The sequence below is a fragment of the Mus caroli genome, unplaced genomic scaffold, assembly GCF_978045245.1.
Source record: "Mus caroli unplaced genomic scaffold, Mus_caroli_1 scaffold_15, whole genome shotgun sequence".
Lineage (NCBI taxonomy): Eukaryota > Metazoa > Chordata > Mammalia > Rodentia > Muridae > Mus > Mus caroli.
This window is the reverse complement of record NW_028227270.1, coordinates 102,637,490-102,663,465: the sequence shown is the minus strand read 5'-3', so window position 1 is coordinate 102,663,465 and position 25,976 is coordinate 102,637,490. Positions and strand designations below refer to the sequence as shown.

The following is a 25,976-nucleotide window of genomic DNA, read 5'->3' as shown; positions in this document are numbered from 1 at the left end:
TAAAAAAAATGAAAATTTTCTTTGGTTGTATGATAAAATTACCTACATCAAAATTCAGTAGAAATACTTCCTACTTCATAAAGAAAAGAAGTGTATTTTCCCACTCTGGAAATACATGTTTTCATCTTGAAAAAAACTATAAAAGAAAATTATCTATATTTGGTTTAATATGTAAATACAAAATCATATTTAGTGTTTACTTTTTCTCACAGAAAAGAGGAAAATATCAAAATAGAAACTAATTAAGAGGAAGAAACCAGTTTACAGATTTATTAATTGATAGTTGGTTTAGAGAGTGATCATGTCAATAGTGAAGTCTGTTATTTTAGAAACTGAGAATCAAGTTTTATCTTTCTTTCGTCAGCAATCATGTTAAGTAGTTCAGTTCTCAGTATATCAAACACATTGAAGAATATTTTCTTCCTAAATTTTAACAATGGTCAGAAATCTGTATGATAATGAACTCACAGAAACTCCACATGCGCCCTTGAAGACAGTCTCTCAGTAATTTGCACAGAAAATGCTGACCTGAATCTGGAATTCTTTTCTCAAATCAACAATATTAGCTCTCATTCTTTACCTTCATCCCACTCTCGTTAGAGCAGTGAAAGGTACATACCTCTATCCCCAAATACAAGAGTATTCTGTGAAACCAAGCAAGGCGCTCAGAATTCAGTAAGACTGTTGGACTCATAATAGTGACTCTCTAAAAGAGCTGTGAGGAAATGCATGGTTGTTCCTCACTTTAGTATGAATCACCCACAGTGCCATGAGTGAACCTCTGTCTCCTCAATCTTAGTTTGTATACCAAAATGACATTCTATATCTTCCTAAAGTATCATGAGATACAAATAGATACTACCTGTGACTACATCCAAAGGATAGGGCGGATTGTAGAGGTAGACCTTTTTCTACAATACTGCTGTCCCACATAAAGCCACTGACTTTGGTTAATTATCTCTCTGTGCCTTCGATTTGGATTAGGAGTCATTGTCACTGAAGAAGACGACGATTCTGTTTACTGTAGTGGATCCAATCCTCATTTCCTGAGTACCAACAACGTTAGCCGCTACTTCTCTGAAGGAGAAGAGAAAAATTGATAACATCTGGTGCTTCTATTCAGGAAGATGTCCTTGGATGACACTTTGTCACTTCGTCTATCACCTCAAGACTTTATCTAGGCACTATTTGCTTAAAATCAATGCAGAATCATCTGGAAGGGGGAAGACAGTAAAATGTTTGACTGCAGGGCTGGAGAGCTGGCTCAGTGGTTAAGAGCACTCTCTGCTCTGCCAGAGGTCCTAAATCCAATTCCCAGCACCCCCACAGCTGCTCACAACCATCTACAATCTTATCTGGAGCCCTCTTCTGGCATTCAGGTGTACATGCAAGTGGAGCACTCATGCATTAAATAAGCTTAAAAAAAAAAAAAAAAAAAGATTGCTTTCGAGACTGGGGATGACATTTCTCTTACCAGGGGTAAGTTTAACATATGACCAGCTTAAGCATCTCTTTCCTCTAGTAGAACATCAGGTACATGAGTCACTGCCCTCTCTTCCTAGAGTTTCTGTCTTTTTCCAGGTGCCACTGTGTCACTTCCTCCTAAACATGCTTATACTCTAGAAGTAACTCAAACTCAATTCAAAGGATAACACATAACATGGCTACATATGATCACAAGTCAGAAGCAAAACCACATCAAGAGCCGTGTGCAGGCTGAGATAACAGCACAATGATCAAATATTAGTCTACGAGTTCTAGGCTTCTCCAACATCCCTGTACAAAACTGCTGTTGGACACGCATCATGCAGAATATCCCCTTGAGCTTCTGCAGCACCTTGGCCTATTGGAAGTTAGTGTGACTTTATAGACAATCTGTATAGACCATGCTTCATGTCTACTTATGTGGGAAGAGATGGAGACACTGATATTGACAACCTAATAGCATCATCAATTTGATTTCTGCTGCCTCATTTAAAAGCATCAATAAGAGTTCAATCTGGCTCATCTGTATTGGGTCTTTTGGTAATGGGGTTATGCAGCAATATTGATGCCACACGCAACTACCCTATATTCATATAATCTTCATAATCTCATGGCTTCAATTGGACATCGAGCCTTAATCAGAATACAGCTCCAAGGGAAGTGAAATTTGCATTTAGTAATTTGAGTGGACAGCTGCTAAGGAGTTAACAAAAAGAGATAATTTAGTCTTTCTAACTAAAATTTATTTTTAATATCTTAAAACTTCTAGATGTATCTTGTGTATTTTTGTGGTTGTGCATTCATCTGTGTTCAACGTCCAAAACTTTTGCAAAAGTGAATGACACACTCATCTCTCAGAATGGGAAAATCTGATCTTGAATCCAGAATTTTCAAGCCAAGGACTGAGATACCTTAAGATTTTGAGAGATTTGCCCTTAGGACCTCGAAGAGAGTCAGGACAACTGAAGCACCTACTTCGTTTATAAAACTAAATTAGTTTCTCTGTTTTCTACAGTCTTCAGGATACTCAAAGATAACTTTTACTGGGCCTTCCCTTGTTACATGTCTAAGATATTTTCTTTTTAATTGTGTAAGTGTGTGTGTGTGTGACACACAGCTTCTCATGGAAACTAGAAGAAGTTGTTGGATCTCTAAAAGCTGGAGTTAGAAGCAGTTGTGAGCTGCCTAACCAGAGGGCTAGGAACCCAACTCAGATCCTGTATTACTGAGCCATCTCTCCACCCTCCCGTGTTGTGTCTCAGATGTGACAGAGTCATAATAGATTTCCTATTGGTTAATCTTTAGCAGGCAGAATCCTCAATACAGAGGAGTGTGTCTGTTACAAACTAGGCTTCCAGTCACAACATATTTTGATTGATTCACTAATAGTGAAGGGAGCAAGGGGGAGGAAAAGAAGGAGGGGCATGAGAGAAGAGCTGTCTTTAAACTGGGCAGCATAGAAACTTGACCAAAGAAAGGCTACAAAGCTGAGCGTTCAGTCGCACCAAGGAACAAAGGGTTCTACTGCCTCTGGGTCCAGCTCAGGTTTCCACTCACCTGGGTTTTCTCTGAAAGAATCTATCCACTACTAGAAGTTCACCATACAATAAAATGTCCTCCCAGCCTCTTAGCCACTCAAGAGTTGTTTCTAAAAACACACACTGGTATTTGAAGGTTGACTTAATTACGAATTTTTCAATTCTGTCATTTAAATAAATATCTTAAATATGAGTGCCTCAAGTTCCATCCTTCCTTCAAAATGCCTGAATTTAAAACTTTTCTTTACAAAATATCTGCTTTCCCGTGTTTGTGATTTTCATAAATTAATAGAAAAATGCATCCTGCCCCCTGCTGACCAATTAATAATTCTAAAACTTCAGTTTCAAAACTTCCCTGTGTTCATTGTACTTTCTGAGTTGAGTCCAAATTTCTGTGTAATGTGCCAGGTCCTGATCTGCCTCTTCTGTTGGAATCCCTGCTGTGCACTCTGTAAACCATAGAAGGTGCTGTTCACATTCTAGTGTTGTAAAATTCTGGAGATGGTTTTTCTGGCTTGTGATAATAAAGTATCTAGGGCCATGTAGTCAAAGTTGGAGCGTAGACACACCCTGGACTACAGTGAGTTCTCTCTGTAGTCCACGACTTGTGATGTCCCACTTTCTGGTCCCTTGGTGCCAGGGGTGAGTGTCTGAACACTGGAACTAGCAGCCTGTGTTCAGGCATGAAGTCACCTGCTCTCTGCGGGGCTTGGAGCAAGGACTTACATCCCTAAGCCTCCAATTCTCTGGGAAGAAAATGGGGGTAATAATAGCATATGCCACATGAGATGCGTTTACAGATTAAATAAATAATTCAAATCGCGCTTAGACCAGGCTGACTGCCTGGTAATAAAAGAGATTTCTCTATTGCTTGCTCTGTGCTCTTTGTTTACTGCCCTCTGACAAGGTGTGAGAGTTTGGCTACCTTAGTAAAGGGAGCTCCTTAGCCTTCATTATATTTTCAAAGAGACTCTGATCCACTCCCTACACATACCCAGAAATAAAGTGGTCAGTAAATGCTGCTAAGGAGTCAGCCTGCCTTTGGATCTTCCTACTCCAAACATCAGGAGAGTGTGTGGCACACATCAAGCCCCCACTAAATAGGCATTGATTTTATTTGAAAAACAAAAACAAGAATCAATATCTATAAAAAGAGAGAGAGAGAGAAAGAAAGAAAGGTCAAAAACCTGTTAGGTTTTTTAAACTAAATTAGTCTTAAGTCCTTTGAGAAGGAATTTACTCCATAAATTCTAAAGGTTTATTATTTTAAGGAATAAGTAACTGTCAGAGGGCTGTAAATTCTGTAGAATTTTATCTCCAGATTAAGATGGGATCTGGCTTTTAATTTTATTTTATAAGTTTGATGTCTCCACGTGCTTTAAAGGAGACATCCTACTTTGCTCAAAAAGCCATTCATTGTCTAATTGATTTCACTAATGTTCCCCCAACCCCAGCCTGACACAGCCTGCTGGGACCATTCCTGGGACTTCTCCTAGCTGCTTCCTTCCCTGCCCAGTTAGTGAGCGTCCTCTCTTTTACCTTCTGCCTGCACATGGCAGGGTCTAGTCCTAGAATTTCTTTGCCCTCCCTCTCCGGATAATCCACTCTCTTTTAATATTCCAACGGTGACCCTTGACTGTTCTTTGAATGCTGCCCCAATTCAAAAGGCTTCTGAGCTTTTAAGAGAAGCAGAGATAACATAATTCCAAGGAAGTGGGGGAGGGGAAGGAGGGAGAATGATTGGAAAGATTATCTAAATCTCTTCTCTGGGCTCTCAGGAGTACATGAGCTGGTGGTTTGGGTTTTACGGGTTCTCCCACCTTGCAGGCTATCTTTATTAACCACTGTTAAAATTACTTTGCGGATTTCCCCCCAATCAAACTACACACAGACTTATTTAAGTATTTCTTTTAACCTCTAACCTTTGAAATGGAGGGGCTGCTTAAAAAACAAGGCCTGCTTAAGACAAAAACTGATGAAATTCAACAGATATCACTCTATACAAGGTGTTCCGAAGACTGCTACGAAAGGAATGTTCAAGAAAGGTCTGCTACCACCACAAATTTTGCTGGCTGGTGAACACCAGGAAGGAAAAAGGAGATGTACTCATTCCTTCTGATGGCCTCAGAGTACTTGCTGTCCCTGTTAAGAGTTTCTGGCTGTTCTGTTTGTTGCTAACGTGACACACTCTATCTGAGTGGCTGACCTGCAGCGCATGCACTGGCACACTGCCCTACTGCAAGGAAATGGTTAAACATCCATCATCAAGATTGTGAATGACCATGTTGCTCCACCCAAAAAATCTTAGGCTTCTCTAGACTTACGTCTTGGTTTTACTGAGATCATCAGCCACTGATGATAGGGGATCTCCCACTTGGAGAAGCATATGAACTCAGGTTTTCATCCAGCAGTCAAAAGCTCTCAGGATGATGGGGCAGATGAAGTATCTCAGTGACTATGTTGTATCCAGAATTCAAGAGTTGTTGACTGAATACCCTCAAGCATTGCCATATCACAGGCTAGCTAAGGTACTGATGAATGGAAAACAGACACATTATAGTCTATTAGGAAGTCACCCTCATAAAAGCATTAAAAATTAGATGTTTTTATAAGGTCTTTATAAACAATCAGTGTTTTAGTTGGGTTTAGAAGCCTCTATTTATATGATTCCTGCCTCTTGACCCCTAATTTGCTTGGATGATGTTTCAGTGATTGAACAAAAACAAGTTTAATTCACAGAAAGCTGAATTTGTCCCAAAACTGAGCATATAAGTGCAGTCTCTGACAATGACATACCTGTGCCCCACATTAGTGTCTGGGTAGTCAAAGGCAAATCCGTACTTGAAATCCAGCCTGGAGTACAGCCCTGCTTCATTATGCTCCCCCTAGCTTCTGAACTGGGTTCTTCCCACCCTCAACATACACATGCACTGTGCCTATAATGTTTTCTATTTGCTGTATGGAAAAAAATGAGAAGTGGAATATCATTTCTCCTACTTTATCACCCACTCCTACTACAAGGGACTGCACCCCAGCTTCCTCTGGACCCACACTTGCTTTCTGGGAGGAACAAAGCTGTCTAGAAGGCTTGCTCTGTATTTTTGTACCTGTGGCTAACATTTGCTCATTATGTCAAGCAAAACTAATCATACCTGCATAGTACCTTTCAACAAATTAGCAAAAACAAATTTTTTATTAAAAATAAATGATAAAATAAAGTCAAATTAGCTTCAGACAAACAAAGAGATGAATTTCCAAGTTGTTTTTTTTTTTTTATATCTAGCCAATTACAATGGGGTTTAAAACATTGAAGATGTTTCTAAAAATCCAATGGAAAACTGTTTAATCTGTGTTGTAAGGGGATTATGGAATTTATTTTCCTTATTTAACTTTGATACTGGTGGTGTGTTAATGCTCGTTTTTAAAAATATCTATGAATACTGGGTACCAGTCCCTTTTGCATATGACAGAAGTATATCACTACACAAGACATAGAGTTCAATGCTCTTTGCTGCTAAAAGTATACTAATGAGGACCAATAAAAGCCAAGTAAATAATCAAAGAAATATCACAGTTATGGGTGATAATGATAGCTATGAACAAAAGAAAAGCTGTGCTGGGAAAGGTCCAGGAACAAATCCTACGATATTAAGTCTTTGTATAAAATGCTAGTCTTTGGATTTAACCTCTTAAATAAGCTCTAGGTTTCTTAAAATATCTGGTACAGTGTAAATGCTATGCAAATAGTTATACTGTATTGTTTAATGAATGAAGACAATGGAAAATGTATAAATTTTTCAAATCTCTCTAATATTTTTACATTTATTTACTAAATGTGTGTGTGTGTGTGTGTGTGTGTACAAGCATGCTCACATATAGATCCCAAAGAACAATTTATGAGAGTTGGTTCTTTCCTTCCACCATGTAGGAACCAGAGATTGTGAGATTTGGGAATAACCTCCTCATCAGCCTTAGCAGCAAGCATTTTAAACCCTGAGCCATCTTGCTAGCCCTTTAGACACATTCAAACATTGAACTACATTTAGTTGCACAAGCCATGGATATGGATGTCCAACTGTATCTAGTGACTAGAATTGTCTCACAGGAAGGAGGCCTTGAACACACACCACAGAGACTGGGAGAATGGCCATGTGGATGTCATAGAAAGAAAGATTGTGTCTTATGAAAGTTTGGGTACTCTCTAGGAACCAAAAATTGGCAGTGGTCAATGGTAAGCTCACATGGGGCCTCTGGGCCAAGGGGAGGACTTAGGATGTAACCAAGCCTGACAGAGTCCTTTGTCCTTCACAGTGACTGTGACATGTGAGTCATGTCAGGTTCAAACTCCCCTTTCCTAAGTCTGTTTTGGAGGAAGGTAAAAGAGTAATGGAAATGCATGGTAATTGGGCACTAAATAAAATGTAATTGAAAATGCAAAACTTCAATGAGGACTATTGAACAGCATCACATCATTATTCTTATGAAACCATGAAAAAATTCATGAAAAATCAAATTTAAACCCCATTTAAAAATGTTTTACCACTATATCAACACATTTAATTTAATTTCTCTTATGAAATCAATCAAATGAGCCATTTCTCCATTTATCTGTCTTCCTGGAACTTGTATTGGCTACCTCTTTGCCCTTAGGGTTTGACTAAATTATTGGTGAACAAAGGAAAAGCGATAAAGACTCCAATATTTCTGAAGTCCAGCCTTGTTAACAGTGGAAGAACTCTCCGGTCATCTGTAAAAATTGAAGATATCAGAAGATAGAAAGATCTCCCATGCTCATGGATTGGTAGGATTAACACTGTAAAAATGGCCATCTTAACAAAGCAATCAATACAATCCCCATAAAATATCCTATAAAATTCTTTACAGACCTTGAAAGATCAATACTCATCTTCACATGGAAAAAACTGAATAATTTTAAAAATCATATACAATAAAAGAAATTTCAGAAGTATCACCATCCTTGATTTCAAACTGTACTTTAAAGCTATAGTAATAAACACACATATATTACATAAAAATAGCAGGTTGATTAATGGAATTGAATCAAAGACTCAGATATAAATCCACATACCAATGGCACTAATTTTTGATAAAGAATGTAGAAATATCATGGAAAAAATAAAGCATCTTCAACAAATCATGCTGGTCTATTTGGATGTTGGCATGTAGAAAAATCCAAATAGGTCCATATCTGTCATCCTACACAAAACTCAAGTCCAAGTGGATCAAAGACCTCTAAATACAATCAGATACACTGAAGCTTATAGAAGAGCCTTGAACACATTGGCACAGTAGACAACCTCCTGAACAGAACACCAATAGTACAGGCATTAAGATCAGCAATTAATAAATGGGGCCTCACAAAACTGAATGGCTTCTGTAAGGCGAAGGACACTGTTATCAGGACAAAAAAAAAAAAAGCATCATATAGAATGGGAAAAGATCTTTACAAACCCTACATCTGAAAGAGGCATGATGTCCAAAATACATAAAAGAACTCAAGAAAGTAGGCCTCATCCAAACAAATGATCTACTTAAAAGGGGCATACATATTCTTAACCGAGGAATATTATCAGATGACCAAGAAACAAAGAAAAGTTTAACATTGCTAGGCAACAGGGAAATGCAAATCAAAATGATCTTTAAATTCCATCTTACACCTGTCATAAAGGCTAAGATAAAAAAGAAACTCAAGTGACAGTTCATGCTGGTGACGATGTGGAGCCAAAGTAACACTTCTCTATTGCTGGTGGAAGCGCAAACTTATACATCTACTTTGGAAATCAATACGGCAATTTCTCACAAAATCAGGACTCGATCTACCCCAAGACCAGTCATACCACCCCTGGGCAAATATCCAAAGGATATTCCATCCTACCACAAAGACACTTGTTCAAGTATGTTCATGGTACCTTTATTTACAATAACTAGAAACCGGAAACAGATGCCCCTTAACAGAAAAATGGTTTAAAATGATGCAGTATGTTTACAGAATGCAGTGTTACTTGGGTGCTAAAAATAGTATCATGAAATTTGTAGGCAAATGGATGGAACTAGAAAAGATGAATGAGATAACCCAGACTCAGAAAGACAAACATGGTATGTACTCATTTATAATTGGACATTAGCTGTTAATTAAAGGATAATTCTTCTACAATCCACAGACCCAGAAAGGCTAAGTGACGAAGAGGGCTCTAATGGGGATGCATGGAACTCCCTGGGAAGAGGAAATAGAATAGATTCTGTGGGTAGACTGGGGACAGGTAAGGATGGGAGCTGGAGGGATGTGGAGGATGGGGTGATGAAGGGTGAGAATACTGAGGGAGACATGAGATTTTGAGAGAAAGTGGAGTGTGAGTGGTGTGGAAACCTAGTCCAGTAGAACTCTCAGAAGAGTCGGTAGAAATTCTTCAAGAGTAACCCTAGCAAGGACTCCTAGTAATATAGAATTCAGAGGTTGAACCAGTCATCCTCTGTAACCAAGCAAGGCTTTTAGAGGTAGGACTAGGACACTTATCCAGTCAAAAAATCCTTTAGCCTATAATCTATCCAGTCTACCAGATATACTGGGGCAATGGAGGCTCAGAACTTGTAGCAGTGGTCAATAAATGACAGGTCTAACGTGAGACCCACACCACAAGAGGGAGCCCGTGTCCAACATTGCTCAGGTGACCAGGAATGGAGACCTATGGTAGAAAAAAATAAATCAATAACCAGATGCTAGAAAGAACCCAGATGCCCCTCAACAGAGGAATGGATACAGAAAATGTGGTACATTTACACAATGGAGTACTACTCAGCCATTAAAAACAAAGTTCTTTCAAAACTGCCATATTTCATCTTCAACTCTTGATATGAGCTTTAAATTTTAAAGATTATAGAACATGTAAAAGTTTCTGAAAATAACATATATATACACATACAAAACACTGTCACATATATTATGAATATATTCATTATTTTTAAAAATGTTTTTAGAATCAGATTGTATTTTTTTCAGTCAGTATACTGTTTTTACTTTTTTAACAATTGTTACATGTAAATATAATTGTATCTGTGTTTGAGATAGGGTTTCCTGATGCCACTCAGGCTGGCCAAACTTGGCAGTACTCCTTCAATGTCTTGAGTGTTTGACGTACAATCATATACCATCATGCATAGCTGGTACTTGTTTTTACAATTCAGTTTCTCATTCAGTGAATATTTATTAACTGTCTATTGTGCTCTTAGCTAGATCTGTGAGTGATAAAGGTAAGCTATCTAGGAGAAACTATATTTACCTTTATGCACATCATCTATGCTTTCAAAAGTATACAGTATCAAAAACTGATTCCAAGCAGTTGCAAATCACTCTGAAGCATGTAGCATGATTTATTTCACTCTTTAAACTACAGGTAGGACAGAGGTCTTAGAAACAAGATATTCATGCATTAGGTGATTTTCTACTGAGGTGCAGGAAAAAAATTAGAGTTTATACTCATTTCAATATTTCAAATTTGTGTTGTATGTTTTAGTGGCAAAATGTATAGCATAAAAACCATAAATGTGTAAATATGTATGTTAGGAATATTTTGTAAAATTATTTTCATCAATAAAGTTATGTTATCAGAAACTATAAAGTCTCTTGATTTAAAATATATCTAATTATTCATACAAAAATAAAATCTTGACAGCTTAAAATATATTCCTGGGAGAAACACTGCAGGTTGAAAGAGTGTGGACCATTGCCAAAGCCTTCAAGATCAAGCTGTGGAAAATTTATGCTCCCAGTTCACAAGAAAGCTTCTCTTTTGTATTATATGTTTAATATTTTTCTAATTTATTAGTTGGAATGTGGCATTTTATTAATGTTTTAATTTGCATCTCATTAGCAAGGTTAAAAATTTCAAGTTTATTGGCTAGTGAACTTCTTCTTTATGAATTACTCATGTCCTGTATATCTGTCTGTTGGGGAATCTCAGGGTTTTTCTCCTGAAACATGGTACAGCTGTATGGAAGCAGTAATTGTCTGAAGTTATAATTGACACAGTGTTTTAAACACAGAAGTATGATATATATATATATATTCATACACACATATATATATACACATATACATCACGTAGATATATAATATACATATATTTAATGTGTAGTATGTTACAAACATATTTAATATGAATATGTTATATACATAAACATATATTTTGTATATATATATGAGTTTGTTTCTAAATTTTTCATTAATCAAGAGTGTGATTTTTGCCGGGCGTGGTGGCGCACGCCTTTAATCCCAGCACTCGGGAGGCAGAGGCAGGCGGATTTCTGAGTTCGAGGCCAGCCTGGTCTACAAAGTGAGTGCCAGGACAGCCAGGGCTACACCGAGAAACCCTGTCTCGAAAAAACCAAAAAAAAAAAAAAAAAAAAAAAAAAAAGAGTGTGATTTTTTTTCTCATTTCATTGATGCTAAAATTGAGAATATTAGAGGGGAATAGAATACAACTTGGCAGATTTTTCTGAATTTAAGTTGGGTGCACCCCCAACTTTTCTTCTTACCATTTGGTTTTTACTAATGATGGTTCTTTAAAATGTTTAAAACTTTTTATTCAGCCATATTTGTCTTTCATGTCTTATTCTATTGCTTTTATAATTAAAAACCACCCTATCACAGAAAAGATATATGTACCATTTTTATTTTGTATTATTTTTGTTAACATTTTATTTTTCTGAAAATTTTCTAGGTGTATGACATTAATTGAAAATCTGTTTCTCAAACAGTAGAATTTTAGAACATAATTAATGGGGTAATTTATTGGCATATCATAATTTCATTTGACAAATCAGAATCTAAAGACTTTCAAGCTTGTATTAAAATATTGGGTGTGTGCATGTGTGTATGTGTGTGTGTTTGTGTGTGTGTGTGTGTGTGTGTGTACGTACTTATCTGTACTAAGAGATTTTTTTCCCTTTGGGGAGCTTTAAAAATAATTTCATAAATTTACCTTGGAATTTAAGTCATTCATATTTCATGTAAGTTCACCTATTTTATAAAGACTTTCAAGTACATTTGAATAATTTTATTTGTAGTGTTACTTTTTCATTTTAATCTCTTTCACCTATTCTGTCACTCCTCCTGTCTGACAAATGCTCTGCGGTTTTTGGTCCCTGCAGTTCGTTTAGAGAGGAACAATTCTGGGCCAGAGTTTTTGACTGTGGGATGGCAACCCCATCCCTCCATTTGATGCCGTCTTTATATTGGAGGTGGGCTCTACAAGTTCCCTCTCCCCACTGTAGGGCATTTCATCTAAGATCCCTCCCTTTGAGTCCTGAGAGTCTCTCACCTTACAGGTCTCTGGCACATTCTATAGGGTCCCCCCACCTCCTATGTTGCCTGTTTCCATTCTTACTTATGGCTCTCGGGGCTTCAGTCCTGTCCCCCACCCCAAATACTTTATAGTGTTCCCCTTTCACCCTCCCTATCCCTTCTCCCACCCAGGTCCCGTTTTTCCTTCTGCGCCCTTCCTCCCCCCATGATTGCTTTCTTCTCCCTCCCAAATGGGATTGAGGCATCCTCAATTGGGCCCTCTTCAGCTTGCTAGCCATCTTGAGTTCTGTGGATTGTATCATGAGTATTCTATACTTTTTTGGCTAATATCTACTTACTAGTGAGTACAAACCATGCCCTTTAGGGTCTGAGTTACTTCACTCAAGATTTCTTTTAATTCAGTGAAAGATTGTAGTTAACATATTTCATGAAAGTTTAAACCATTTATGTTTAGTATCATAGTCAGTACTTTTATCTTATTTTGTTCACTAGAGTTTATTCTGTTTTGTATGTTTGTTTGTTTTTTACTTTATTATTGTTTTTGGACTTATTTTAATTTTTAATTTCAATTATCATTCATTTGTTATTTCTTTTGATCTTTTTTGCCTCCTATGTGCCTTTTTCAGTGTGGTCTTTGTCAGAAGTTGGAAAGTTTTACATTTTTCTTAAGTTCTTTAATTAGTAAAAATTAAAATATGTATGTATCTTCACATGACTTTTAGTTTTTAATCACTGTATGAAGAATATAATGAAATCATTTAAATATTTCTCTTTACAATATTTGATGAATCTAAGTCAAGGACACACACACACATAATCCCAAAACACAGGAGGCATGATGACCAAGAATTTGAGGCTAGCCTGGGCATATACTGAGATTATGTCTCCTAGAACTGAAACTCGTTTACAACGCTTTTTATAACATGAAACTAGAAATACATACACTCTAGTCTAAGCCTTGAATTTAGAAGTGCATTTAGAACTCACTACTGCTGAAAAGACTTTGTACTCTGAAGCCCTCTTTGAGTGTAATTCTGTACCTGCATCTGATTCTTCAACTCCATTCGAGATCATTGCTCAGCCTCTCTGTTTAACTCACTTCAAATCCAGCGACAGTGCACCATGTCCACGGCACCTTCTATTTTTACCATTTTAGTCTTCATTCATCTTAACTTTATAGTAATTTTTAAAGATCACGTGACAGTGACATGCTGCCCAAGTCCTTGTTAATCTGATGATACATTTTTGTTCCCTTCATGCATTAAAGATGTCCTAGCTGACTAAATTTTTTCCTAGTGCAGCTTGTGGCTCCAATTCTTTAGAGACCACTTAAATGTCTTAGTAAATTTGTTTTTCAATGAAGATATTTGGAACCTAACCAGATTGATGCTCCTTCCAAGTAACATTTCTTTGTTTCCAGTAGTATGCTTATATTATTATTCTCTTTCTCTTTGTTATTAAAAAGAAGTCCAAGGTATCTCTAGGGTGGGCTTCATCATTGATTTTCTTGGAATGGAGAACCTCCTCAGTCTTCGCTGCTCAGGGATGCTCCTAGACTTAATCCTTACCTTATTTTAAATTCTTTTCATATCACCTTCAAAAGCCTAGATTGCTGCCCATTTTTCTTCATCGAATTTATCAGTCTTCATTTAAGCTCCTCTGGCCTAGTCACTACCTTCTTAAACACTGATAACAGCTTATATTTTGATCCTCTAATGTTAATTTTTCTCATTTTTGACTTATCGCTAAAATGCTTTCCTATTTCAGGGACTTCTGCTTTGCATGCCGCCCTGCTGTCTTCCCCCTTGGCAGTTTTTTTTTTTTTTTTTATGATAATGATTTCTGATCTTATGGTAGGAAGGCTATTAGCTAAGTCTGCCAATGAATTTTTTAAAGCCTTTCTCTGTGTCTTAGCACACACTTTATTTACAGGTTTTCTGTTTTGTTGAGTTTATAACTATAAGTTTATATCTTTATAAGGGTCTAAAATTGTGACATTTTTATTTTTAATCTATCCACCAGAAGAAAGTTATCCACATTATGATTTACTAAGCTCAGAGGAATTTTGGCCTATTTTTCAGAAGCACATTTAAGTGCATCACCAAGTGTTTCTCAGATTTACCATTAATGCAGTGTGGTACATTCTTGGCCCCATTTGCAGAGTCTTTTTCCCCCTTTGTATTTACTGTCATTGTTTGAAGGACCATGTCATGCTAAAATCTTCCTCCCTAACTTTTGTTTTATTTTGTTTGTTTGTTTGTTTGTTTGTAGGACTGGGATGCTGGAGAAGATCTCATTGTGATCCCAGACTGGCCTGGATTCATTGTGCATACTAGATTGTCTTGATCTCAGTAACATCCCTTTACCTCTGTCTCTCTTGCCTGGATTGCCACAGGTGTGTCTCACCACGTTCAGTTGTGTACTATAGTGATATTAGTACAATATTAATTCCTCTTTTCCTGATCTACCTGTTTTACTCTGAAACTGTACCTGACAAAGAATGCTAACAAATATGTGGGATGCTAATGCAGTGGCCCAAACTCATGGTAACATCTATGAGTCAGGATAGAGTGGGTACCTGCTACCTTCTACTTAAGTTGTTAGTGTTCACAATACCAAAATAGTGTGACTGTGTATAAAAGTATCAAGTAGTAAACTTATGTTCATGATGACTCAAAAACATTTTACTCCATGAAAAGCATATGTAATGTAGCTTGTCCATCAAGCTCACTCACTCAACAATTCTTCTCAAAGCAAAATTCTTTTGTCAGTCACTGAGATCCCAAGATCCTTGAAGGAACCTGCAGGATCAAATACTTTTTCTGCAGAATACTAGTGTTATCATCCTAAGTCTTTCATAATTACACTGTCTGTGTTGACATTTACACTCATGATCCAAATGCAACTGTGGATGAAATTGCTACTGTCTTAGTACAAATCATTACAATGACATCAAATGACAGCCATACATAGTACCCTTGGAGTCACAGTGAAATTTAACAAAACTAAGCAGCCAGTGTTAGTTTAAAAGACCTTAGTGGAGTGCTACAAGTATTAATTGTACTAAACTGAATCCTTGAGTACATTTTTTGAAATGTTCTGTGCTGTGAACTGGGACGTAGGAAAATAAAGAACCTTGGCTGCATGCCAAAGTAGAAAGATTGTCTTAGGAAAAGTACTTTTGTGATTGTTGAAGCTGTGAACTTGAAAAGGAAAAGAACCCTGACACACTGTAGTCTCTGGTTTTTCATCCTTGTCAGGCACACACAGTATAGGAAATGAATGAAGTGAGCCTGTCACTGCAGAGGAAACAGCTGAAAGACTTTGTGGTTAATAATAACATTCCTGCGCGTTCAGAAAAAGAAAACAGAACATTAGGCCATGTTACCATCACCAAAAGCTTGATAATTTCCATCCCTATAGCCTTTTTCATGTTAAGGTAGTGCTGAAATACCTAGTATGATTTTGATATTATATAATGGGTCAGCATTGGAAAGATAAGTCCAGATCATTGGTGTCTCCTGTTACATAATTATGTATCAACAAAAGAACCATCCAGAATGCAGAGCGTGGGAAGGCATAATAACTCAGTGAGCTCATGAGCTTATTACTGTGCATTTTGATTCCACATTGCAACCAAGCTTTACAAAACTATTGCTATTCACATTATACCAAGTTTTGCTGTGGCATTAAATAATAACCACAATTGTCCTAAAACACTATGAAAATAGTACTTTCTAACACAACTACCTATCTACTTAGCTCTTAATTTCTTCATAAAACTTAAGTAAAAATATCACAACAGAATAAATGAACTGGTAGATTTAAGACTCCAGCTATCTTTTAACTTGTCAAAATCCAGAATATTATCACTCTTCTAAGGTACTCTATTTGAAAAAATACAGTTTTGACTAGAAAAGTTATTAGTATACAATGAATTTATCACTACTTTAAAAGTCATTAAAATATGTCAAAATTAACTTCCTTGGTTTGTTAAGCCTGCTTTATCAATATAAAGATATTGATATTATTCAGGGGCTGGAGAAATGGCTCAGCGGTTAAGAGCACTGACTGCTCCTCCACAGATCCTGAATTCAATTCCCAGCAAACACATGCTATCTGTACTGGAATTGATGCCCACTTCTGGTACTCATATACCAGATAAAATAAATAAATCTTAAAATAAATAAAAGATATTATTCACATAAGTAAAAATTCTTTGCAGCTTTCAGTATTTTTGAGAATCTAGTGTGCAACCAGGGAGATGGTCCAATGAGTACAGTACGTGTGAGCACAGGGATCCAGCTCTAGAATCCAAGTTACAAAGAGGGCTGATCATAGGAGTGGGAACGTCTCATTCCAGTGCAGAGACAGGTAGATGCCTTAGGGTTGCTGGCCAATCAGTATAGCCTCCCTGGTGAGTTCCAGACTAGAGAGAGATCCTGTCTCAAAGAAAAGGCAGACGGCACCGGCACCGAGGGAAAAGTAACTGAAATTGTCCTTTGGCCTGGATTCTGTGTGCGTGAACCTGAGTGCTCAAACACAAACACTGATGAAAGGGAAGAATGAAGGAAAGAAAGGAGGGGTGAATGGAGGGAGGAAAAGGGGAAAGAGGAAGGAAGGAGCAGTAGGGAGGCAGTGTGGTTCTAAGATTAAAAATCTTTGAGAACTACTGATTTACAGTGGGCATTTTATTTATTTATTCATTTATCTGTTTAATTATTTATTCTAAAGAAAACAGGAAGGAAAATGACAACACTCTGCTTCTTATATCAAATTGCAGCATATTGGTGAATAAAGAATCAGATGTTTTGTTCAATCTTCATTTATTTTGAGTTAGTGAAAAGCTATCTCAGATTTCGGAAATAAATAATAAATACTATTCATCATACCTAGGTATTTTGCAAATTTTCATAGTTTGGGCTCCCTAATTATCATAATGGAATTTTACAAAATATTTTTGACATAATTTACATGTAGTAAAATTCAACATCTTAGCATATACTCTACGATACACAGTTTTCAGTTGGCTTACAAATTATGCAACAGTCACCCCCAGTGTATGATTCAACACTTCAAAGAGAAACCCTTCAGCTAAGAGTTCCTTATCTTCACTGAGAGGTAAGAAGCACTAATATTTCCTTATCTGTAGACTCTAACCGGACACTCTATACAAATGGACTCACGCAGAGTGTGGCTTCTATTTATGGCTTCCTTAGCTTAACAAAAAAGTTTCTCTAGCCATTAACCAATCAATAGTGAGTTAAGTTATTTCCTTTTTAGCCATTATAAATATTGTTGATGATCATTCATATAGAGGTTTTATGTTTTCACTTTTCTAAGAACAAATTCAACTGGATAACTTCTTGGCCACTGGAAAGTATTCATTTGCTGTTTTCCTTTCCTGTGTTAAAGCCTTGCATGCTAAATGTTCAGTTATGAAGCTATGCCCCTAATCTTCTGTTAGTTCATTTGGAGGTAGAGTCTCACAAAGCTGCTCACACTGACCTTCAGTTTGAGAGCTTCCTGCCTAAGTTCCCAGAAGAGCTGGAATTTCAATCCCATACCATACCACAAGACCTCTCTAGCTTCTTATGCTTAAACTGTTTCCCACTGTATCGACTGTGCTTTCAATGGGGGATCCATTTCCAAATTAGAAATCTCATTTATTTCTAAGTGTATATAAATTTTCCTCTTTTTGAAGCTTCCAGTAATATCCATGAGAAGGTGACCCACTGATTGGCAGACATTATGAAAATAGTCATGTTCTTTCATTGGCTTCATATTATTTTATTACCTTACTAGAAAAAGAAATGATGCATAAAAACAACCTAAATTTTTAAAATATACTGACCAGGCAGTGGTGATACATATCTTCAGTTCCAGTACTCTGGAGGCAGAGGTGGGTGGAGCTCTGTGAGTCAGAGGATAACCTAGTCTACAAAACGAGTTCTAGTATAGCCAAGGCTATACACAAAGAAACCCTGTCTCAAAAAACAAAACAAATAAACAAAACAAAAATGAAGTACTGTAACACCTTCTTCCAAATGGGGGGCTAGTTTTTACATTTTTATTTTTCTAAGTCTTTGACGTTATTTCTTATTTGCCAGGAAAAAATGAATAATTAAATTTCATAAAATTCAGATTGTATTTATAAAATAAAATTTTAAACATAAAATGAAGATTGCAGATGTTGAAATCATTAGTTGTGGATATTTAATAAATCTTGTCGGGTGAAAGTTAACAACAATTCATATTTTGTAGACATCCTGTTCATTATTTGAATTATATATAATTTTAATGAACTATTACAACATGAAACGGATATGCAGCACCATATTAACACATCTAACCATACAAAGAATAATTAATTCTTCTAATACTTCGTAAATAATAGAGTCACGTCATCTGGTACCTGCGGTTCTACATTTGTGTGACAACAGTTTCACTCATCTCTAATTTCTGATATAAAAAGCTAAAGAACTTAAAAATGACAAACAAGGGGCCTAGCAAACACAGGAGTGGATGCTCACAGTCAGCTATTGGATGTATCACAGGGCTCCCAATGGAGAAGCTAGAGAAAGTACCCAAGGAGCTAAAGGGATCTGCAACCCTATAGTTGGAACAACATGATGAACTAACCAGTACCCCGGAGCTCTTGTCTCTAGCTGCATATGTATCGAAAGATGGCCTAGTCGGCCATCACTGGAAAGAGAGGCCCATTGGACTTGCAAACTTTATATGCCCCAATATAGGGGAATGCCAGGGCCAAAAGAATGGGAATGGGTGGGTAGGGAAGTGGGGGGCGCTATGGGGGACTTTTGGGATAGCATTGGAAATGTAATTGAGGAAAATATGTAATAAAAAACATTAAAAATTAAAAAAAAGAAAAAATGACAAACAATATAAAAATTTAAACTGATGAAGGCAATGATTTCAGCATGCATTTTAGAGGGAACATACAGTAATTGCAATCAGAAATTAGTAATAATTTGCGATTGTTGCTGAAGTGCATTTCTGAAGCATGGACCTCTGTGCTACAAGAGCATGGTTGGCTCATACCTCTGCCTGGCCTCCTCCTAATATACTGAGATTATCAATTAAGGTTCATTTCTCTCCTATCACCTAACCCCACATTTGCCCCACATACCTTTATGTCTGGGGGAGTGTTACTGGCTTGTTTGTTTAATTTTTATTTGTTGATGAAGATATATTGATGTTAAATCTGACATCATGATGTAGGTCAAGCTGGCATTGAAATTATCATCCTCCTACATCTGTCTCTGGAGTATTGGAAATGTAGATATGCCCCCATTGTAACCATCAAGAACTTTCGTTGATCTCTAACTTCTTTATTAATTCTGTGCAGATCTTAGTACATGATATAACAGGATTACGTTATAAGACATAGAATAAAATGAAAGAATTGCACAAAACAATGGAGAGAAGTGTATGGTCAAATTGGAATATAGATTTCTCACTTGATATGAGAGGTGGATGGGAAATACACCTTATTTAGTGCTTTATGAATTGGGGAAAATCTAACAATTTGAATGGAAGAGAGATCAACTTGAGTCTATCACAACTTAGAAATAGAGAAGCCTATACTTCTGCAGAGGTCATTAACTTCTGCATCTCTAGTTTCCCAGGGACTAAAAAGATAGGTATGCTACTTAACTTCGGCTGTCAACTTGCCATAAACTAGTAAATGGGAAAGGAAACTCCAAATGAGAAATTGCGTAGATCAGATTGACCTGTGCCCTTACATGTGAGAGACATTCATATCTGCTAATAGATATAACAGGGTCCAGCCACTGTGAATGCTGCATAGGTGATACTGGGCTATGTAACAAAGGTAACTGAGCAAAGTAGAGAGAGCAAGCCAGTAAGTAACATTCCCCTGTGCCTTCTGTTTCAAGTTTCTGCCTTGGCTTCCACCAATGATTGTGGTGGTTTGAATGAAAATTGTCTCCGGGGCACCTTGGGCGCGGAGTCTGTAGACACCCCCAAAGGTCCCCAGAGGATTCTCCACGGGATCTTAGGACCTCTGGAGTGTGGAACACAACTTCTGTTCCAATCCAATCACCCAGGACCTCAGACAGCATTAATTAGGGAAGCAGAAAACCCGGCTTGACCAGTGTCACAAGTCCCTTTCGGTTGGTGCCAGCACCTGGGCACCTTGGGCGCAGAGTCTGCAGATATCCCCAAGGTCCCCACAGCACTCTCCACTGGATCTTAGGACTTTTGTGGAGTGGATAACAACTTCTGCCAGGAGGCAGGTTCGAATGCCAGATATCTGGGCACCTTCCCTGCAAGAGGAGAGCTTTCCTGTAGAGAGTACTCTGATCACTGAAACTCAGGAGAGAGCTAGTCTCCCAGGTCTGCTGATAGAGGCTAATATAATCACCAGAGGAACAAGCTCTAATCAGAGACAACTATAACAACTAACTCCAGAGATTACCAGATGGGGAAAGGCAAACATAAGAATCTTACTAACAGAAACCAAGACCACTCACCATCATCAGAACCCAGCACTCCCACCCCACCCAGTCCTGGGCACCCCAACACACCCGAAAAGCTAGACCCGGATTTAAAAGAATATCTCATGATGATGGTAGAGGACATCAAGAAGGACTTTAATAACACACTTAAAGAAATACAGGAGCTCTCCGGTCAGAAAAGCGCCGGGGTAGCTAGGGCACAGGGTCGGCTGACACTCGCCAGCTACCCAGGACCACCGCCACAGGATTTTGAGACTGCTGGTGAGTGGAACACAGCTTCTGCTCCAGTCCAATCATGCGGGACCTGAGACTGCTTTGGTTGGGGAGGCAGAAATCCGGCCTCAGTAGGGCCACAAGCCTCTCCGGTCAGAAAAGCGCTGGGGTAGCTAGGGCGCAGGGTCGGCTGACACTCGCAGGCTACCCACAACACCCGCCACAGGATCTTAAGACTTCTGGTGAGTGGAACACAGCTTCTGCTCCAATCCAAATGCGCGCGGGACCTGAGACTGCATTAGTTAGGGAAGCAGAAAACCGGCCTGAGTAGGACCACAGGCCTCTTCCGGGCTGGACCAGTACCGGGGTAGCTAGAGCGCAGGGTCGGCTGACACCCGCCAGCTACCCACGACCCCGCCACAGGATTTTGAGACTGCTGGTGAGTGGAACACAACTTCTGCTCCAATCTTTAAACAGTGACAACGACAACAACTAACCCCAGAGATTACCAGATGGCGAAAGGTAAACGTAATAATCTTACTAACAGAAACCAAGACCACTCACCATCATCAGAACCCAGCACTCCCACTTCGCCCAGTCCAGGGCACCCTAACACACCGGAAAAGCTAGACATGGATCTAAAAGCATATCTCATGATGATGGTAGAGGACTTCAAGAAGGACTTTAATAACACACTTAAAGAAATACAAAGGAACACTGGTAAACAGGTAGAAGACAGTAAAGAGGAAGCACAAAAATCCCTTAAAGAATTGCAGGAGAACACTGCTAAAGAGTTACAAATCCTTAAAGAAAAACAGGATAACATAATCAAACAGGTAGAAGTCCTTACAGAAAAACAGGAAAACACATCCAAACAGATGATGGAAATGAACAAAACCATACTAGACCTAAAAAGGGAAGTAGACACAATAAAGAAAACCCAAAATGAGGCAACACTGGAGATAGAAACCCTAGGAAAGAAATCTGGAACCATAGATACGAGCATCAGCAACAGAATACAAGAGATGGAAGAGAGAATCTCAGGTGCAGAAGATTCCATAGAGAACATCGGCACAACAATCAAGGAAAACGTAAAATGCAAAAAGATCCTAACTCAAAACATCCAAGAAATACAGGACACAATGAGAAGACCGAACCTATGGATAATAGGAGTGGATGAGAATGAAGATTTTCAACTCAAAGGACCAGCAAACATCTTCAACAAAATTATAGAAGAAAACTTCCCAAATCTAAAGAAAGAGATGCCCATGAACATACAAGAAGCCTACAGAACTCCAAATAGACTGGACCAGAAAAGAAATACCTCCCGACACATAATAATCAGAACAATAAATGCTCTAAATAAAGACAGAATACTAAAAGCAGTAAGAGAAAAAGGCCAAGTAACATATAAAGGCAAGCATATCAGAATTACACCAGATTTCTCACCAGAGACTATGAAAGCCAGAAGATCCTGGACAGATGTTATACAGACACTAAAAGAACACAAACTCCAGCCCAGGCTACTATACCGAGCCAAACTCTCAATTAACATAGATGGAGAAACCAAAGTATTCCAGGACAAAACCAAATTCACACATTATCTCTCCACGAATCCAGCCCTTCAGAGGATAATAACAGAAAAAAACCAATACAAGGACAGGAACCACGCCCTAGAAACAACAAGAAGGTAATCCCTCAACAAACCTAAAAGAAGACAGCCACAAGAACAGAATGCCAACTTTAACAACAAAAAAAACAGGAAACAACAATTACTTTTCCTTAATATCTCTTAATATCAATGGACTCAACTCCCCGATAAAAAGACATAGACTAACAAACTGGCTACACAAACAAGACCCAACATTTTGCTGCTTACAGGAAACTCATCCCAGAGAAAAAGATAGACACTACCTCAGAATGAAAGGCTGGAAAACAATTTTCCAAGCAAATGGTATGAAGAAACAAGCCGGAGTAGCCATTCTAATATCTGATAAGATTGACTTCCAACACAAAGTCATTAAAAAAGACAGGGAGGGACACTTCATACTCATCAAAGGTAAAATCCTCCAAGAGGAACTATCAATCCTGAATATCTATGCTCCAAATACATAGGCAGCCACATTCATTAAAGAAACTTTAGTAAATCTCAAAGCACATATTGCACCTCATACAATAATAGTGGGAGACTTCAACACACCACTTTCACCAATGGACAGATCATGGAAACAGAAACTAAACAGGGACACAGTGAAACTAACAGAAATTATGAATCAAATGGATCTGGCAGATATCTACAGAACATTCTATCCTAAAACAAAAGGATATACCTTCTTCTGAGCACCTCATGGTACCTTCTCCAAAATTGACCACATAATTGGTCACAAAACAGGCCTCAACAGATACAAAAATATTGAAATTGTCCCATGCATCCTATCAGATCACCATAGACTAAAGCTGATCTTCAATAACAAAATAAATAATAGAAAGCCAACCTACACGTGGAAACTGAACAACACTCTTCTCAATGATACCTTGGTCAAGGAAGGAATAAAGAAAGAAATTAAGGACTTTTTAGAGTTCAATGAAAATGAAGCCACAACATACCCAAACTTATGGGACGCAATGAAAGCATTTCTAAGAGGAAAACTCATAGCTCTGAGTGCCTCCAAAAGGAAAGTAGAGAGAGCACACATTAGCAGCTTGACAACATACCTAAAAGCACTAGAACAAAAGGAAGCAAATTCACCCAAGAGGAGTAGACGGCAGGAAATAATCAAACTCAGGGGCGAAATCAACCAAGTGGAAACAAGAAGAACTATTCAAAGAATCAACCAATCAAGGAGCTGGTTCTTTGAGAAAATCAACAAGATAGATAAACCGTTAGCCAGACTCACTAGAGGGCAGAGACAGGATCCTAATTAAGAAAATCAGAAATGAAAAGGGAGACATAACAACAGATCCTGAAGATATCCAAACTACCATCAGATCCTTCTACAAAAGGCTATACTCAACAAAACTGAAAAACCTGGATGAAATGGACAAATTTCTAGACAGATACCAGGTACCAAAGTTAAATCAGGATCAAGTTAACGATCTAAACAGTCCCATATCCCCTAAAGAAGTAGAAGCAGTCATTAATAGTCTCCCAACCAAAAAAAAAGCCCAGGACCAGATGGGTTTAGTGCAGAGTTCTATCAGACCTTCAAAGAAGATCTAATCCCAGTTCTTCACAAACTATTCCACAAAATAGAAACAGAAGGTACTCTACCCAACTCATTCTATGAAGCCACAATTACTCTGATACCTAAACCACAAAAAGACCCAACAAAGATAGAAAACTTCAGACCAATATCCCTTATGAATATTGATGCAAAAATCCTCAATAAAGTTCTTGCTAACCGAATCCAAGAACACATCAAAACAATCATCCATCCTGACCAAGTAGGTTTCATCCCAGGGATGCAGGGATGGTTCAATATACGGAAATCCATCAACGTAATCCAGTATATAAACAAACTCAAAGACAAAAACCACATGATCATCTCCTTAGATGCAGAGAAAGCATTTGACAAAATCCAACACCCATTCATGATAAATGTCTTGCAAAGATCAGGAATTCAAGACCCATACCTAACATGATAAAAAGCAATCTACAGCAAACCAGTAGCCAACATCAAAGTAAATGCTGAGAAGCTGGAAGCAATCCCACTGAAATCAGGGACTAGACAAGGCTGCACACTTTCTCCCTACCTATTCAACATTGGACTTGAAATCCTAGCCAGAGCAATTCGACAACAAAAGGAGATCAAGGGGATACAAATTGGAAAGGAAAAATTCAAAATACCACTTTTTGCATATGATATGATAGTATATATAAGTGACCCTAAAAATTCCACCAGAGAACTCCTAAACCTGATAAACAGCATCGGTGAAGTGGCTGGATATAAAATGAACTCAAACAAGTCAATGGCCTTTCTCTACACAAACAATAAACAGGCTGAGAAAGAAATCAGGGAAAGTACACCCTTCTCAATAGTCACAAATAATATAAAACACCTTGGTGTGACTCGAACTAAGGAAGTGAAAGATTTGTATGATAAGAACTTCAAGTCTCTGAAGAAAGAAATTAAAGAAGATCTCAGAAGATGGAAAGATCTCCCATGCTCATGGATTGGCAGGATCAACATTGTAAAAATGGCTATCTTGCCAAAAGCAATCTACAGATTCAATGCAATCCCCATCAAATTTCCAACTCAATTCTTCAACGAATTAGAAAGAGCAATCTGCAAATTCATCTGGAATAACAAAAAACCTAGGATAGCAAAAACTCTTCTCAAGGATAAAAGAACCTCTGGTGGAGTCACCATACCTGACCTAAAGCTGTACTACAGAGCAATTGTGATAAGAACTGCATGATACTGGTATAGCGACAGACAAGTAGACCAATGGAATAGAACTGAAGACCGAGAAAAGAACCCACACACCTATGGTCATTTGATCTTTGACAAGGGAGCTAAAACCATCCAGTGGAAAAAAGACAGCATTTTCAACAAATGGTGCTGGCACAACTGGTTGTTAACATGTAGAAGAATGGGAATCGATCCATTCCTATCTCCTTGTACTAAGGTCAAGTCTAAGTGGATTAAGGAACTCCACATAAAATCAGAGACACTGAAACTTATAGAAGAGAAAGTGGGGAAAAGCCTTCAAGATATGGGCACAGGGGAAAAATTCCTGAATAGAACAACAATGGCTTGTGCTGTAAGATCGAGAATCAACAAATGGGACCTCATAATATTGCAAAGCTTCTGTAAGGCAAAGGACACTGTCAATAAGACAAAAAGGCCACCAACAGATTGAGAAAGGATCTTTACCTATCCTAAATCAAATAGGGGACTAATATCTAATATATAT

At 37.9% G+C, this 25,976-nt stretch overlaps 1 protein-coding gene across 1 annotated transcript in view; it reads right to left on the bottom strand.

Annotated features, from left to right (window-relative positions):
- Window positions 1-25,976, bottom strand: part of Pou6f2 (POU class 6 homeobox 2) — a 507,949-nt gene that overhangs the window by 385,789 nt on the left and 96,184 nt on the right. The window lies entirely within an intron of this gene.